Source organism: Bombina bombina, chromosome 11 (assembly GCF_027579735.1).
Source record: "Bombina bombina isolate aBomBom1 chromosome 11, aBomBom1.pri, whole genome shotgun sequence".
NCBI classification, from domain to species: domain Eukaryota; kingdom Metazoa; phylum Chordata; class Amphibia; order Anura; family Bombinatoridae; genus Bombina; species Bombina bombina.
The window spans coordinates 154287642-154300413 of record NC_069509.1 but is presented as its reverse complement, the minus strand read 5'-3'; the positions used below and the strand labels follow the sequence as shown (position 1 = coordinate 154300413).

Here is a 12772-nt window from a genome sequence, read left to right as displayed (position 1 = left end):
CATACATGAACTATCACTATCTAGCTGTGAAAAACTGTCAAAATGCACTGATAAAAGATGTGGCCTCCAAGGGCTTATAAATTAGCATATGAGCTCTGGGTTTTTTGAGGCGAGTGGAACTTGTAGGTGGTGTCCCACTGGTACTTTGTGGGCGGAGCTACAACAGGAGGAGAAGAGCTACAGGCTTGTAAAGGATGGGTTGGTAGGAAGAACAATGAGCAGAGCCCTCATCTTGTGACAATCCCAAAATATCTGGGGCAGTTGCCTTACAGGGACATAAATATGCAATAAGAAAATGCTCTAATGTGTTAAAGCATTTTCTTCTTGCACTCTCGCTTGTATATAACTATTGCTTAACCGCTTCAAGTGGTTAAACACATAGTTAAACTCAGTTCTGGAGCAGCAATGCTTTGCCAACCCAAAGCTGAACATGGGCCAGTGAGACAATCAGTGTTGTATGTGTGGAGCCATAAATACCTTGCTATGTTCATATCTGGACTGGAAGTTAACTTTTCGAGGACATAAAAGTAAAAATTAAACTTTCATGGTTCAGACAGAGCATGTAATTTTAGGAGACTTATCAATGTAATTCATTTATCAATTTTACTTTATTCTATTGGTATTGTTTGTTGAAAAGCATACCTAGGTAGGCTTGGGAGAAGTGAAGCACTACTGGGAGCTAGCTGGCATTGGGTGGCTACACATACAGTATATCTCTCTTGTAGATGGCTCACCTGATGTGTACAGCTAGCTCCCATGAGTGCATTATTGCTCTGGAACAGACTTTAATTATGTGCTTTTCTCCTTGCACAGGTTAAACACATAGTTATATGCAAACAACAGTGCAATGTTAAATGTCCAAACAGAGCATTTTCTAAATGTACATTTATGTTCCTTATGGAGACATTTTTATTTTTCAAGACTAGTAAGACATTGATGACTTTGCAAGATGAAATCCTCCATATACAAACACACAGACCCCAGACACGCAACCCTTCAGCCCTGTGTGTTTGTATACGGAGGATGGAAAGATACTACGTTGAATAAATGATATGTAACATAAATCTGATACTTTGTTACTTTAAATGTCTGAGAACGTAAAAACGGAACGTGTTTATCCTCTGTATAAGTATTGTAGAAAACCAAATCGGCTGTCTGGGTAAACCCCCACGAAGCTGGCAGCAGGAGAATGCCCTTGAGCGCATAGGTATGCCTGTGTTTGAGAGTATAAACACTGTGGTATACCCCTATGTTAAACAAAGAAATCTGAAAATACCCATTTTACACCCTCTGGCTACCTGGCCTATTTTGGTTTTTGGGTGAGGACTCATCTGACTGTAAGGGAATGGTTGTGATATACCTATCCCTGATCCCAATTATAAGAATAATGTTGTATCAATGTATATTTGTTTCAATAAAGTGTTACATTTTAAACAATTTCTTTAACATAAAATAATTCCACACTGAACTCAAAGCTCTAAATCCTTGTTGTATCCTAATTTATTAGTTTTTTAACCCCATTAACCCCTTTAATTCAGGCATGGTTTTGTTTGCAGCAAGCTCCCCATGGGAATTTTCCATATGGAAAGGTTGCTATCCAGCCATAGCTTCTGCAGAATGCACTTGTGCATGTGCATGGTAGGGGGCAGAGCCACATGACAACCTGACTAAAGCAGAGAACAGTATATGCTGAAACTTTCACAAAGCATGTGACATTATCCCCATAGAAAACTAGCAAGCCTCTTGGCAACAAACAATAGCAGTACCTACTGTCCCCTCCTCAAACCCCCCCCCTGCCCTTGCATACGTAATTATCCTCACATGCAGACTTTGTTATATGATAGCACAAGGTTTGGAGTAGGACACTGATAAGGTGGGTGGAGCAGGCTACAATTGGCAACACTAAAGTGTAAGTCATTTTGCAGATTTTTGGAAATTTTATTAAAATACATAAAAGTTTTTTTTTACACTTTTTTTTCACACACTGTTTTACCTCAGTTAACCCTTTTATAATATGCACATAACGCAAAATGTTTTATGGCACTTTCAATTTCAGAGCAGGAGGTTATATGGGAGGGTGTGTCCTATACTTACTGCTCTTTATGAACTGTAGGAGAGGACAGTGGTAAGCATCTTCTTCAAGGGCAAGTATCACATACATTTTAGATTGCAGAACTATAGAAACATGACAGTGCAGACCTGATTCTGTAGGTTTGAGAAGCCTTATCTGTTGCATTTGTCCAGATATAATTCTAATCATGTTCTTATATTCTACTGTTCATTGAATTGACGGGTGACTGAGATTGTAAACCAAGTTAGAAACCACTTGCTGTGTACAGTAATAATGTGCTCAGATGTCCAGATTTGAAATGAGTTTACCTTACATCTGTTGTCTACTGTAAATGATGGTCTTCTTAACCGGTTATATCTTAATCACTACAGTTTGTATACAAGACATTGAGTTATTAGAAATTTTCCTTTTATGGACTTTTTGATAGAGTTAACGATGTGTGTTTGTGACTTAGCACATTATGTACTGCATCATCATAACTTCACTTCTGTGGGTTCTGGGTATTTATATATAAATTAAATACACATTTCTCAAGCTCTGTCTATCTATCGATATATCTTTCTATCAATCAATCTACCTGTCTATCTATCTATCTATCTATCTATCTATCTATGTGTCTGTCTTTCTATCTATCTATCTATCTATCTATCTATCTCTGTCTGTCGGTCTGTCTATGAAACTGTCTATCTATCTATCTATCTATCTATCTATCTATCTATCTGTCTGTCTGTCTGTCTGTCTGTCTATCTATCTCTGTCTGTCTATGAAACTGTCTATCTATCTATATATCTTTCTATCAATCAATCTACCTGTCTATCTATCTATCTATCTATCTATCTATCTATCTATCTATCAATCTATCTATCTATCTATCTATCTATCTATCTATCTGTCTGTCTGTCTGTCTAATTGTTTATCTATCTATGAATCTATCTATCTATCTATCAGTCTGTCTGTCTGTCTGTGAATCTATCTTTCTATCTGGCTTTCTATTTGTCTATCTATAAGTGTGAAATGCCTTAAAGGGACAGTCAAACACCAGAATTTTTGTTGTTTAAAGAGAAAGATAATCACTTTATTACCCATTCCCCAGATTTGCATAACCAACACTGTTATAGAAATACACATTACCTCTGTGATTACTTGTTTTCTAAGCCTCTCTGCAAACTGCCCCCCTTATTTCAGTTTTTTTGACAGACTTGCATTTTAGCCAATCAGTGCTCACTCCAGGGTAACTTCACGTGCATGAGCTCAATGTTATCTATATGAAGCACATGAACTAAAGCCTTCAAATGGTCAAACTGCTTTCAGATTAGACGCAGTCTTCAAGGTCTAATAAATTAGCAATATTATACAGCAAAAAAAAAAGTTGTTAAACACAAACTCTTGTTGAAAAATATAGTCCAATCTATTGCGAAAATTAAATGCATTCATTTGTTAGAGCATGGAAATTTAGCACTTCCGACTCTGCAAGTTTGTGATTAAAAGGATAGTAAGCACCTAGAGATTTTAATAGAAGTATTTAGTTATGTGTAATAAAAAACAGAGAGAGATAGAGAGAGAGAGAGAAAGATTTCAACAAGACTTTATATTTAAAAAATCATTTTTTTTTTTTTTTTCAAGTTTCATTGATTTTATGAAACACAAGATAAAGGTACAATCGCTAAAAGGAATACAGATACAGTTTAAAATGTGAAAGAATAAATGAAAATTGACTGATATTTAGTAACTAATTGTAAATGATAACAATTAGCAGTACAATACCTAGATAATGGTCTAGGATATTGAGAATCCAATACCTTAAAGGGATTTGAAACCCAAAATGTTTCTTTTGTGATTCAGACGGAGAATACAATTTTAAAATATGTTTTCAATTTACTTCTATAATCAAATTGGCTTTGTTCACATAGTAATCTTTGTTGAAAACATCTAGGTAAGTGGTTTGCGCATGTCTAGAGCACTAGATGTCAGGAAATGCTGCCGTCTAGCGCCCACAGCAGATGTATAAAACATTTTTGTAAAAATGCTGCCAAACATGCACACACTACTGAGCTTGTTTTCCTGCTTTTTAGCAAGAGACACAAACAGAAGCAAACTTTATAACAGGAGGAAATTAGAAAGTTTAATTGAAAATGAAAGTGACTTTAAAACAGGACATTTTGTCTTTTCTTCCAACCTTAATGTCTTGTCACTTCATGTGACATCCCACATGCAAATTAAAGGGACAGTCAAGTAAAAAAAACCTTTCATGTTTAAAATAGGGCATGTAATTTTAAACAACTTTCCAATTTACTTTTATTGTCAATTTTGCTTTGTTTCTCTTGGTATTCTTAGTTGAAAGCTAAACCTAGGAGGTTCATTATGCTAATTTTTTAGACCTTGAAGGCCGCCTCTAATCTAAATGCATTTTGATAGTTTATCACCACAAGAGGGCATTAGTTCACGTGTTTCATATAGATAACATTGAGCTCATGCACGTGACTTTACCATGGAGACAGCTCTGATTGGCTAAAATGCAAGTCTGTCAAAAGAACTGAAATAAGGGGGCAGTCTGCTGAGGCTTAGACACAAGGTAATTACAGAGGGTAAATAGTGTATAATATAACTGTGTTGGTTATGCAAAACTGGGGAATTGGTAATTAAGGATTATCTATCTTTTAAAACAACAAAAATTCTGGTGTTGGACTGTCCCTTTAATTATGCTATTAGGACGACTGATATTTTCTTCTTAGAAAGATGGCAGAGATGAGGTGGAAGTCATTCTTTTTAACTGGAGCCAACGTGTGAGAAGTAGCTCCCTCTCTTCCTCTCTGTTGGTTTGCATTTTAGGTCGCAGCTTTCAGTGATGGAGTTAGTGAGGTTTTGAGACTCTGAGGTGGGCAAGCGCCACTGGGGCATCTTGGTTAGTTGTTATAAATTATACCTTTTTTGTTATTGTGTGTTGGTTTGTAAATAAAACTTGGGCTGCAGCATTTATAACTCATTTCTTATGTGTTGGTGTTAAAACATTTTCAGACAAAAATCAGAGTTTAAAAAAAATTAAAAAAAATTAATATGACATTGGTTAAATGTGCCCTTTTAGATGAACCTTAGAAGAAAGTGACTTAAAGGGACAGTCTACTCCAGAATTTTTATTGTTTAAAAGAGATAGATGATCCCTTTATTACCCATTCCCCAGTTTTGCATAACCAAACCACAGTTTATATTAAAGGGACAGTCAAGTCCCAAAAAAACTTTCATGATTCAGATAGGGCATGTAATTGTAAACAACTTTTCAATTTACTTTTATCACCAATTTTGCTTTGTTCTCTTGGTATTCTTAGTTGAAAGCTAAACCTAGGAGATTCATATGCTAATTTCTTAGACCTTGAAGGCCACCTCTAATCTGAATGTTCTTTCACCACTAGAGGGCGTTAGTTCATGTGTATTTGTAGATAACCGTGAGCTCACGCATGTGAATTTACTGAGGAGTGAGCTCTGATTGACTAAAAAGCAAGTCTGTCAAAAGAACTGAAATAAGGGGCAGTCTGCAGAGACTTAGATACACGGTAATTACAGATGTAAAACGTGTATTATTATAACTGTGCTGGTTATGCAAAACTGGGGAATTGGTAATAAAGGGATTATCTATCTTTTTAAACAACAAATATTCTGGTGTTTACTGTCCCTTTAATACAATTTTTACCTCTGATTTCCTTGTATCTAAGCATCTGTAGACTGCCCCCTTAACTCAGTTCTTTTGACAGACTTGCATTTAGCCAATAAGTCATTAATCCTAAATAACTCCATGGGAGTGAGATAAGAGGCGGCCTTCAGGCTTTAGAAATTAGCATATGAGCCTACAAAACTTTCAGCAAAGAATACCAAGAGAACAAAGCAATTTTGATGATAAAAAGTAATTGGAAAGTTGTTTAAAAATTGTATGCCCTATCTGAATCATGAAAGTTTAATTTTGACTAGACTGTTCCTTAAAAGAACCATTAAATACAGTAGAATTGCATAAAAAACAAATACTTAATAAAAAATGAAATAGCACTTATTTAGTTTTAAATAAGCAGTAGTTTTTTCTCTGACAAATTTCAACATTTTATTTGCCAGCCACCTGTATCATGTGACAACCATGCGGCCAATCACAGACTCATATACATATATATATACACTGGAATTCTTGCACATGCTCAGTAGTAGCTGGTGCCGCAGAAAGTCTACAAATAAAAGAAATTTGGAAAATTTGATAATGGAAGTAATTTGGAAAATCTTTTGAAACTTGCTGCACTGTCTGAATCATGAAAGTTTAATTTTTGACTTTAGTGTCCCTTTAAATCTACATTTACATGCTGCTATTTTTCTTAATAAAAAAAATACTTCCTCACCTGACGTGTTTTATTCATGTGAAATATTTTTCTATTTCTAGACAAACTTTGAATGCATGACTGCTTGTGGGAAACCATGATGATTCTCGGATTGATAGTTCTTCAACACCTGTTGTTGAGTTTTTTTTTTTACTATTTAACATTTATGGAGTAGATGTCTTGCACATTAAGGTGATATAAGGCAGCATTCATCTTGAGAGAATAAACTTAAAGTCCAGGGAATCGCTAAGGGGAGCATATTCAGTCTGGGCTATCTGTGAATGTGTGCTGTGTGTGTGTGTGTACTGTAGTGGTGTGTGTATTGTGTCTCTGTGTGTGTATGTGTGTGTGTACTGTATGTGTGTGTGTATGTGTCCTCTGTGTGTGTATGTGTGTGTATGTGTCTGCGTGTATGTGCGTGTATACTGTATGTGTGTGTGTATGTGTCTCTGTGTGTGTATGTGTCTGCGTGTATGTGCGTGTGTACTGTATGTGTGTGTGTATGTGTCTGCGTGTATGTGCGTGTGTACTGTATGTGTGTGTGTATGTGTCTCTGTGTGTGTATGTGTGTGTATGTGTCTACGTGTATGTGCGTGTGTGTATGTATGTGTCTGCGTGTGTGTATGTATGTGTATGTGACTGTGTGTGTATGTGTATGTGACTGTGTGTGTGTGTATGTGTGTGTGTGTGTGTGTGTATGTGTCTGCGCGTATGTGCGTGTGTGTATGTAAGTGTCTGCGTGTGTGTGTATGTGTATGTGACTGTGTGTGTATGTGTATGTGTGTATATATGTGTATGTGTATGTGTATGTGTGTGTGTGTGTGTATGTATGTGTCTGCGTGTGTGTATGTATGTGTATGTGACTGTGTGTATGTGTGTGTATATTGTCTGTGGTGTGGTGTATGTGTCTGTGTGTATGTGCGTGTGTATGTGTGTGTGTGTGTGTGTGTATGTATGTGTCTGCGTGTGTGTATGTATGTGTATGTGACTGTGTGTGTATGTGTATGTGTGTGTATATGTGTATGTGTGTGTGTATGTGTATGTTGGTGTGTGAGAGAGAGAGTTTATGAAGTTAAAGGCATAGGAAACTCAAAATAATTGTATTATTGCTTTACATCATCATCATCAAATAACATCAGACTTTGTAATTTGCACCTGTTAGGGCCTGATTAAGAGTGGGAGCGTTAACAGTTATGCACAATCGAAAAAGGAGTTTATCGCAGGTGTTTGCGCTCGTCTGGTTTACCGCGCATATTACAAATTGAAAGTATATGCAAACTCTGAGCACAATCACGATTTACGCTAGAAAGGATTATAAAATACATTTTTTTAATATATTGAGAAGCTCGTTTTCCAACAAAATGAAGTATAATATTTAGCATATCTTACTCTTTAACATAATATGCTGTGTTTATATGAATCAATGAATCAATTTAAAAAAAAAAAAGTGTCAAATTTACCTTTATTATTAAATTTGCTTTGATCCCATGGTAACATTTGTTAAAGAGATACCTAGATAGATGTATTGAGCACCAAGTGGCAGGAAATGGTGTTGCTCTTGCTAACATTCCTGCAAAACTTCTGCAATATAGTGCTGCTGACAGTCCGTGCACACTCCTGAGGTTACATTCCTGCTTTCAACAAAAGATAGCAAGAGAATGAAGTAAATGTGATTAAAGAAGTAAATTAGAAAGCTGTTTGCATGATCTCTCTAAATCCTGAAAGAATTTTTTTTTTAGGTTTAATGTCCATTTAATTAGCACAGTAATACTTGTGTGTCTATGTGGATGTTAGATAGAAAAATATAAATCATCAACCATTTATTTTGTACCTGTGGATAAGACATTCTAAAGGACCAGTAAACATGTTGAGATTTTGATATAAAATTGTTTTTAATTAGGAAAAATACTTTGCATTATAAGATTTTTATCATTTATTTTGCCCCCTTTTCCTGCAATTTAAAGGGATACTAAACTCAATTTTTTTTCAAGATTCAGATATAGCATGAAATTTTAAGCAACTTTCTATTTTACTCCTATTATCAATTTTGTTTTGTACTCTGGCTATCTTTATTTAAAAAGCAGAAATGTAAATCTAAGCAGCCAGCTCATTTTAGGTTCAGCACCATGGATAGCGCATTGCTTATTGGTGGCTGACATTTAGCCATAAATAAGAAAGCATAACCCAGCTCTAGTATAGGAACACAATCAGTAGCAAATGATGAGTGCGGATATACAGCCTACATAAAAAGCTCTAGTATGGGAACACAATGAGTAGCAAATGATAATGAGTGCGGATATACATCCTACATAAAAAGCTCTAGTATGGGAACACAATGAGTAGCAAATGATAATGAGTGTGGATATACATCTTACATAAAAAGCTCTAGTATGGGAACACAATGAGTAGCAAATGATAATGAGTGCGGATATACATCCTACATAAAAAGCTCTAGTATGGGAACACAATGAGTAGCAAATGATAATGAGTGTGGATATACATCCTACATAAAAAGCTCTATTATAGGAACACAATGAGTAGCAAAGGATAATGAGTGAGGATATACATCCTACATAAAAAGCTCAAGTATAGGAACACAATGAGTAGAAAAATGATAATAAGTGTGGATATGCATCCTACATAAAAAGCTCTAGTATGGGAACACAATGAGTAGGCAAATGATAATGAGTGCATATATACATCCTACATAAAAAGCTCTAGTATGGGAACACAATGAGTAGCAAAATAATAATGAGTGCGGATATACATCCTACATAAAAAGCTCTAATATGGGAACACAATGAGTAGCAAATGACAATGAGTGTGGATATACATCCTACATAAAAAGCTCTAGTATGGGAACACAATGAGTAGCAAATGATAATGAGTGTGGATATGCATCCTACATAAAAAGCTCTAGTATGGGAACACAATGAGGAATAAATGATAATGAGTGTGGATATGCAGCCTACATAAAAAGCTCTAGTATAGGAACACGAGTAGCAAATGATAATGAGTGTGGATATACATCCTACATAAAAGGCTCTAGTATGGGAACACAATGAGTAGCAAATGACAATGAGTGTGGATATACATCCTACATAAAAAGCTCTAGTATGGGAACACAATGAGTAGCAAATGATAATGAGTGTGGATATGCAGCCTACATAAAAAGCTCTAGTATAGGAACACGAGTAGCAAATGATAATGAGTGTGGATATACATCCTACATAAAAAGCTCTAGTATGGGTACACAATGAGGAATAAATGATATTGAGTGCGGATATACATCCTACATAAAAAAGCTCTAGTATGGGAACACAATGAGTAGCAAATGATAATGAGTTGCGGATATACATCCTACAAAAAAAGCTCTAGTATGGGAACACAATGAGTAGCAAAGGATAATGAGTGCGGATATACATCCTACATAAAAAGCTCAAGTATAGGAACACAATGAGTAGCAAAGGATAATGAGTGAGGATATACATCCTACATAAAAAGCTCAAGAATAGGAACACAATGAGTAGAAAATGATAATAAGTGTGGATATGCATCCTACATAAAAAGCTCTAGTATGGGAACACAATGAGTAGCAAATGATAATGAGTGCAGATATACATCCTACATAAAAAGCTCTAGTATGGGAACACAATGAGTAGCAAATGATAATGAGTGTGGATATACATCCTACATAAAAAGCTCTAATATGGGAACACAATTAGTAGCAAATGACAATGAGTGTGGATATGCATCCTACATAAAAAGCTCTAGTATGGGAACACAATGAGTAGCAAATGATAATGAGTGTGGATATACATCCTACATAAAAAGCTCTAGTATAGGAACACAATGAGTAGCAAAGGATAATGAGTGCGGATATACATCCTACATAAAAAGCTCAAGTATAGGAACACAATGAGTAGCAAATGATAATGAGTGTGGATATGCATCCTACATAAAAAGCTCTAGTATGGAACACAATGAGTAGCAAATGATAATGAGTGCAGATATACATCCTACATAAAAAGCTCTAGTATGGGAACACAATGAGTAGCAAATGATAATGAGTGCGGATATACATCCTACATAAAAAGCTCTAATATGGGAACATAATGAGTAGCAAATGACAATGAGTGTGGATATGCATCCTACATAAAAAGCTCTAGTATGGGAACACAATGAGGAATAAATGATAATGAGTGTGGATATGCAGCCTACATATAAAGCTCTAGTATAGGAACATGAGTAGCAAATGATAATGAGTGTGGATATACATCCTACATAAAAAGCTCTAATATGGGAACACAATGAGTAGCAAATTACAATGAGTGTGGATATGCATCCTACATAAAAAGGTCTAGTATGGGAACACAATGAGGAATAAATGATAATGAGTGTGAATATGCAGCCTACATAAAAAGCTATAGTATAGGAACACGAGTAGCAAATGATAATGAGTGTGGATATACATCCTACATAAAAAGCTCTAGTATGGGTACACAATGAGGAATAAATGATATTGAGTGCGGATATACATCCTACATAAAAAGCTCTAGTATGGGAACACAATGAGTAGCAAGTGATAATGAGTGCGGATATACATCCTACATAAAAAGCTCTAGTATGGAAACACAATGAGTAGCAAATGATAATGAGTGCGGATATACATCCTACATAAAAAGCTCTAGTATGGGAACAAAATGAGTAGCAAATGATAATTGAGTGTGGATATACATCCTACATAAAAAAGCTCTAGTATGGGAACACAATGAGTAGCAAATGATAATGAGCGCGGATATACATCCTACATAAAAAGCTCTAGTATGGGAACACAATGAGTAGCAAATGATAATGAGTGTGGATATACATCCTACATAAAAAGCTCTAGTATAGGAACACAATGAGTAGCAAAGGATAATGAGTGCGGATATACATCCTACATAAAAAGCTCAAGTATAGGAACACAATGAGTAGCAAATGATAATAAGTGTGGATATGCATCCTACATAAAAAGCTCTAGTATGGGAACACAATGAGTAGCAAATGATAATGAGTGCAGATATACATCCTACATAAAAAGCTCTAGTATGGGAACACAATGAGTAGCAAATGATAATGAGTTGCGGATATACATCCTACATAAAAAGCTCTAATATGGGAACATAATGAGTAGCAAATGACAATGAGTGTGGATATGCATCCTACATAAAAAGCTCTAGTATGGGAACACAATGAGGAATAAATGATAATGAGTGTGGATATGCAGCCTAAATAAAAAGCTCTAGTATAGAACACGAGTAGCAAATGATAATGAGTGTGGATATACACCTACATAAAAAGCTCTAGCATGGGTACACAATGAGGAATAAATGATAATGACTGCGGATATGCATCCTACATAAAAAGCTCTAGTATGGGAACACAATGAGTAGCAAATGATAATGAGTGTGGATATACATCCTACATAAAAAGCTCTAGTATGGGAACACAATGAGTAGCAAATGATAATGAGTGCAGATATACATCCTACATAAAATGCTCTAGTATAGGAACACAATGAGTAGCAAATAATAATGAGTGTGGATATACATCCTACATAAAAAGCTCTAGTATGGGAACACAATGAGTAGCAAATGATAATGAGTGCGGATATACATCCTACATAAAAAGCTCTAGTATGGGAACACAATGAGTAGCAAATGATAATGAGTGCGGATATACATTCTACATAAAAAAGCTCTAGTATGGAAACACAATGAGTAGTAAATGATGAGTGTGGATATACATCCTACATAAAAAGCTCTAGTATAGGAACACAATGAGTAGCAAATGATAATGAGTGTGGATATGCATCCTACATAAAAAGCTCTAGTATGGGAACAAAATGAGTAGCAAATGATAATGAGTGCGGATATACATCCTACGTAAAAAGCTCTAGTATGGGAACACAATGAGTAGCAAATGATAATGAGTGCGGATATACATCCTACATAAAAAGCTCTAGTATGGGAACACAATGAGGAATAAATGATAATGAGTGTGGATATGCACCCTACATAAAAAGCTCTAGTATAGGAACACGAGTAGCAAATGATAATGAGTGTGGATATACATCCTACATAAAAAGCTCTAGTATGGGTACACAATGAGGAATAAATAATGACTGCGGATATGCATCCTACATAAAAAGCTCTAGTATGGGAACACAATGAGTAGCAAATGATAATGAGTGTGGATATACATCCTACATAAAAAGCTCTAGTATGGGAACACAATGAGTAGCAAATGATAATGAGTGTGGATATACATTCTTCATAAAAAGCTCTAGTATGGGAACTCAATGAGT

At 35.5% G+C, this 12772-nt stretch overlaps 1 protein-coding gene across 1 annotated transcript in view; it reads right to left on the bottom strand.

Moving 5' to 3' along the window:
* LOC128641805 (uncharacterized) overlaps positions 1-12772 on the bottom strand; it is a 216811-nt gene that overhangs the window by 165725 nt on the left and 38314 nt on the right. The gene's annotated exons all lie outside the window — the stretch shown is intronic.